Source organism: Apis dorsata, unplaced genomic scaffold, assembly GCF_000469605.1.
Source record: "Apis dorsata unplaced genomic scaffold, Apis dorsata 1.3 scaffold_217, whole genome shotgun sequence".
Lineage (NCBI taxonomy): Eukaryota > Metazoa > Arthropoda > Insecta > Hymenoptera > Apidae > Apis > Apis dorsata.
The window spans coordinates 89,741-95,827 of record NW_006263500.1 but is presented as its reverse complement, the minus strand read 5'-3'; the positions used below and the strand labels follow the sequence as shown (position 1 = coordinate 95,827).

The window sequence follows — 6,087 nt, the reverse complement described above, 5'->3', positions numbered from 1 at the left end:
TTTTTTTTTTTTTTTTTTTTTTTTAATTAAAATTCATCGATAATTTTTTTTCTTCGCTTTTCTCAGAATTTTTAAATACTTTCATTGAAAATATCCTCGACGGATTTAATCGATAAATCGTGAAAATTAATATAGTATAGTGGTATGCAATTTTTATAAGAGAGTATTCTTGGATATGTTATTATTACAAATTGGAAACCTGTCAATTTACTTTCTTACTAATTTTGACCCAAAAGCACTCTCTCTCTCTTAATTATCAAATAGTGTGCAAAACGAAGAAAGTAAGTGAAAATGGACGATCGTATTTTTTTTCTTATATCTAACTTGATATGTCTTAACTTGACACGTCATTCTCTCTCTTAATTACTTACAAAATGACACACGAAACAGAAAACAAATAAAAATAAATTTTTCAATCTCTCTCTTTCTTTCTATATATATATATGTTTATTGATTTTATAAAATATTCAGATAGAGTACTAATGAGTTGAAATAAGCAGATACGATTAGCAGAGGTGCGAAGATTAGTCGAAATGTAAACCGCAAACGGTAAAATTATTCAGGTTTGAAGTTTGTAATGCAAGTGCGATTCTGTGTTGAGGGTCAACTCGGAGAGTACGGCCGTTATTAGCATACAAGCTTGGTCGCGCGTGTGAGCACGTACACCATTGTAAGAACACCACGTCACACGTTCCAACTTGGTGGAACACGCGTCTATGCATCTATGGGGACCCATAACGTGTCTAATAACGCCTCGTTCCTTATATCACGCTCAACCCGAATCAACGATCGCCAAACTATCATTTGTAATTAAAACCGTGAATCGACGTGAATCTTCTTCCGAATAGGCGAGTTATGTATCCTAATATATCGAAGAACACTAAAAAGAATTGGAGTAATTTCTTCGAACGAGTTGATGCGATTCTTTGAGGAAAAATTAAAAGATCATCGATAGAAGGAAAGGGCAAGTTTATCGTATTATATTCTTCTATGGAACTTAATCCAAGCTTAATACAAATTAATACAAATTAATCCCTAAGGGAGGATGAAACTCTTAGCGATACAAATCACCAGATTTTAGAATTTATTATTTCGGAAAATTAATACTTGAGAAAAGAATAAAAATTTCTCGAATTTCAATATACTTAAAATTATTCCTTCAAGTGACACTGTTACAACTAAAAAATAAAAACAATTATAAAAAAAAATTAACACATATCGATACACGAAAAAAGATAATTCCGTCTACGACAAATTATCGAATCGTCCCCGATGCGAACAATCTGGCCACAGGTCGAACAATTCACAGCTAGTTTTCCCAATCGGCCAATCCCAATCGGTGAATCCGTAAACAGATTAGAAGCAGCCGTAGCAAAACAACGGTATCAATCTTGATTCGTGCGAGGCGGAAAAGTGGAAAAAGTGTACACGGCCGGCTAATAAGCGGTTAACCAAGGGGAAGATTCATAACGCGGCAGTAGTTAATCGGCGATGGTTTTGCACGAACCGCAAGATAAAGCCGCGGCCGGTAGTCGGCCGGTGTGTTATTGAGTAGGTGAGCGCAAGTGGAACAGAGGAGGGTGCAAAGGGGGTAAAGGTTAGACCGAGTGATGAGGGAGGAGGAGGAGAAGGAAGGGTTATTCGCCGAAATGGTGAATAACCGGCTCGATGCGAGGATATAGACACCGGAGAAATTGGGTTAAGACGGCACCGCCGGGAACAGTTTCGGATTATCTTGCACATGTTACCCTTCCTTACGAGCAGCCGCTCTTCCCTCCATCGCCGTATCTCGAATATTAACCATGTCGATGTCGCGAATAATTCGATCGATCCAATTCCTTTCCCCCCCCTCACTCCCTTCGTTTGATCGATTGTTGCGAAGGAGGAAAATTTTTTGGAGGGGGGTAAAATTTATATGCGAAGGGAAGAAATTTCGAAAAGAAAAAAAAAAAACATCGCGAATAACTCGACCCGAATAATACGAATGGTATGGTATATGAATGTAACACGTTTGTAACGAAGGAGAAATTTTTTTCGAGGAATTTTAGAAAGAAATATCCTAGTTTGGTCGCAGAATATTGATTTTTTTTGGCTTTGGAGTCAGTTTGGCGAAAGGAATTGAAAAGCGTTTTATCTCGAGACAACGCACTTCTCGTTGGAGATAAATATAGAACGGAGATACAACGGGATATCGTATTGTTCGATAATTAACAGAGATAACTTGTTGTAAGTAAATGTACGAAGAAGAAAGAAGGAGTTATGGATTTTTTTCTCTTTTCTCTTTTTTTTTTTTTCGTTCTTCTTTCATCGAAACGAACAAAGTTAGTTGCGAGACCCATTTTTCTAAAGAAGAGAAAAGTAGAGAGATATCTTTATTGATTCTGAATGTCTATTAATGAAGTTTTGATAACAGGAGGGGAAAAAATAGTGGAAAGAGAAATATCTTTAAACCGAGCGTTCGCAAAGATAACTTGGGGTAATAATAAAGATCGATATACCGGCGATCCGAGAGATTCAAGAGGGTAATAATTTTAAAATCGCGAAGCGACACCAATATTTCAATATTTCAAAAAAAAACTCTTCAACTTATGATTTAATCCGTATCGATTGGATTCCATCCAATAAAAATTGCGCTAATCGTTGCGCGGAATCTGAATTCTTCTCGTTTTTTAAAATTTGACACTGAAGAACTGTACATCTCGAATCCTCGAGATTCAAAGATTTCGAGAATCTTTAAAGATTCCACGGGGTCCGAACGAGAGGTCGTATCGGAATTCTACGAGCTCGCCAAGCTATCCATAATGGATTCTACAAACCTGGAACGACCATCAGCTGTCCGGGAACTGAATCGACTCCCACGAGCCCAAACTGATCCGCATCTATTCCCTCAATAGGTTCAAGGTGGCGGCCCACGCGGTGTTTCCACGATTCTCTTGCAATTCGTATCGAGTTTTACGAAGCCAAGGTGCTTCGCATCAACGTATGTATGTATGTACGAGTCCCATGGTTCTAAACGCCTCTGTATCCCATTTCATGAATCCGAAATGCTTCGTAAAAATATCCCGAACAAAGCAGTGAAGCCTGTGGAATATAACGACGATAGCGATAGAACAGCAGCACCGCTTCGAATCGTTAAAGAAGAGAAAGAAAAAGAAGAAGAAGAAAACGAATCGATCCACGAAGAAAAATCCCTTCTCGAAAAAAAAGAGAGAAATATCCTCTTTCCCCCCTCCCCTTTCCTTCTCCAAAATAATCATCTCTTTAACTCAAAAAAAAAAAAAAAAAACGAGAGAATGGCAGAAAAAAAAGAAAAAGAAAAGGCAAGTAGTCGCCATTCGTACGTGAAATACAAGCGTGAAATTTATGCATACTCGAGCGAGTAACCAGCCAGCCAGCTAGCTCGACGGAGGACAAAAAGCAAGGAAAGCTTGTCGGTACTCTCTCCCCCCTCTCCCCCCTCCCTGTTAAAGCGCGCACGCTGCTCGTCTCATCTCTCACTCTTCCGTTCCATCGTCGTCGTTCGAGCTAACTTACACCGACGAGCGGCGCCGCGCCGAGCCGAGAACTCGGCCAACCCTCACTGAACAGGCCAAGAGAGCCAGGAGGTGGGATGAGTTTGCTAAATGCGTCGCGCCAACCTATGCATGCTAATGCCTATCTTACGGGCTTGCAAGCACCAAGCTTTACGACACCTGAACCTGTGGATCTCTGGTCTCCTCGACCGATCGAGTCGCTTCGCTTCTCTCCCTCCCTCTCTCTCTCTCTCTTTATCTCTCTCTTCCACAGCTACGAACGGAATTCCAGGGCTCTTTGACGGTCAAAGAAGCCTAACGTTTTACCTCTCTCCCCTTCACGGTGATATTGGACGTCGGCCATTTGCATTGAACAGCCGCCGCAGCATTGGATCACGTATTGGCTCTAATAATAATTACAGGAGGAGGACCGCTAATCATAGCAGTTGGAATAGGTATTAAATTGTACTCTCAGGTATTAAACTCCTCTCGAGATAGACGGTGTTCGATTTCGCGAGTTGTTGAAGGAAGGAATAGAGGTATTCAACTTTCGTTATTTCGGTTCGAAAGTAATTGAAACTCGAATTAAAAGAGCAAGATTCTTGCGCGTCGATGATTTTAATCAATATCCTACGAGAAAGAGATTATATTACTTTAATCAAGGTTAGAGGAAAAATGTATAAAAAGGGAGGAGAGGGGTGAAGTATATAAGAAGGAAAGTGGCAGTTCGTGCGTCGTGTATATTCGTGAAAAGAAATTTTTCAAGGGTTGCATCAACGTTCAAGCCGCTCTCTCGCTATTTCTACGGTGCTTGTGCGCTGCTTCGCGCGGAGATCTATCTATGTGATAGGGGGTTGATCGATAAAAGTAACATGGAATCGTGTTACCTTGTTCCCGTGTTACGTAGCCCTCCTCCTTCCTCCTTCCTAGCGAATATTCAAAACGGACGGATCCCGGTATAAGTAATGCGAAGAGGAGGGAAGGTTCACGATAACCAACCAGTCGTATTCCCGTTTAAACGCCGGGTTAAACGGATTAAGCGGCTGCCTTCGTCCCGGGCCGTTCCTCACGCACGGGGTTTCGAGTTACACGGTGTAGGGATCGGTCCCGAAACGTGCGAGTCAGAACTGGTTGGACAGAAGGAAAAAAAAAAAAGAAAAACAGTTGTAGTCAGAGACAATCGTAGAATGTCGACTTTGCGTGAAAATTCTTTCGTTTCATCATTCTATATTTCCGTTTAACGAAGAAAGGATGCATCGATATGTATCGTGCTGACGACGATCGATCGTGCAGAGAATCTATCGCTATCTACGATGTGTAATGTGTTACTCTACCGCGTTCAATTAACCGAGCCAAGCATTCGTTCTACGGAAAGGTGCAATATTAAATATATATACGGCGAGATTACACGGCGTGGAAATTTATTACGAAAACGATTTCATGAATTTCACTTTGAGATAGTGCACGTAGTACTTTAACTATGCCGTTCTTCCCCCTCCCCTCCCTCCCTTCCTTCGTTATTAATAACGAAACGTCGAGGTATTTAGCCAAGGGAGAAGATAAAAGAAGAAGGAAGGCACGTTTTGATAGTTAATTTTAAACGGGAGGAATGCCGAAGATGAGGCCGGAAATCCTCCCCCGCCTCACGATCCTCCTTACGATCGTTTCCACCTTTTCTCTCCCTCTCTCTCTCTCTCTCTCTTTTGCTCTTCTTCTCGTTTTCTCTCCTTCTCTCTTTCGATACCAACTCTTTGTCTTTCCTCTCTACATACATTGCACACAGAGATCATATCACTTGAAACCTAATCTCGATCCTAAAGCTCGGAGAGAAGAGATTCCCGCAGGGATTTCGCTAGTTTCTCCTTCCATCCCCCCCTCCCCCCCATCACGGTTTCTCATTCCTTGTCCATTTTCCTTGTTGCATAAGGAATTGGAACTCTCTTGGAGAGAGATTAATGCCTCGATTAATTAGAGGGGCAAACGGCACGCGTTTTCCTCTCCGTTCAAGTTGAATATTCAAAGAATCCGGAAACGGATGTGTATTCTCATCGCGCGTTCAATTTGTTCGCGAGTATTCGTTCATATTCCCCTTGGATGGGAATACTCCCCTCCCCCCTCGCCTTATACAAAATATTTATCAGAAGTTGTGCAAGGAATGTACTTGATATTCAACGGAGCGATGCTGTTATTAAACGGACGTTTTTACACCGCACTCCGCCGCGCTTCTTTCTACTCTTCTACCCCCACCCCGGGATAAACCTTGACGATGCTAATAAAAAGATAATAAATACTTGAGCGTAAAACTTGAGCCCGGCAGAGAGAAAAGTTCACTTCGTCCAAGATGAAGCGAGGAACCCCCCTCCCCTCCCCTCCCCCCCCTCTTGCTTGCTCGATACTTTGCAATTTTTCAAGCTTATCTACCTCTCGATAAGATTTTCGCTTGTAATTTCATCACGTCGATCATTCGTCGAACATCGAATGTGTCCGTCAAATATCTATCTTTCCTAGATTCGTGAAACTGAATTAAAACGCAAAGCTTTCTATCGCGACGGCGCAAAGTAAGATGCAACAACTC

At 41.5% G+C, this 6,087-nt stretch overlaps 1 protein-coding gene across 4 annotated transcripts in view; it reads right to left on the bottom strand.

Annotated features, from left to right (window-relative positions):
- LOC102678805 (zeta-sarcoglycan) overlaps nucleotides 1-6,087 on the bottom strand; it is a 233,010-nt gene that overhangs the window by 152,318 nt on the left and 74,605 nt on the right. The window contains exon 1 of one of the 4 annotated variants that reach the window (XM_006615118.2): nucleotides 4,400-4,634. The exons of the other annotated variants lie outside the window; for them this stretch is intronic. The gene's annotated coding sequence lies outside the window, so the exon portion shown is untranslated. Of the gene's footprint in view, nucleotides 1-4,399; nucleotides 4,635-6,087 lie in introns of those variants that run through there. 4 annotated transcript variants of the gene reach the window in all.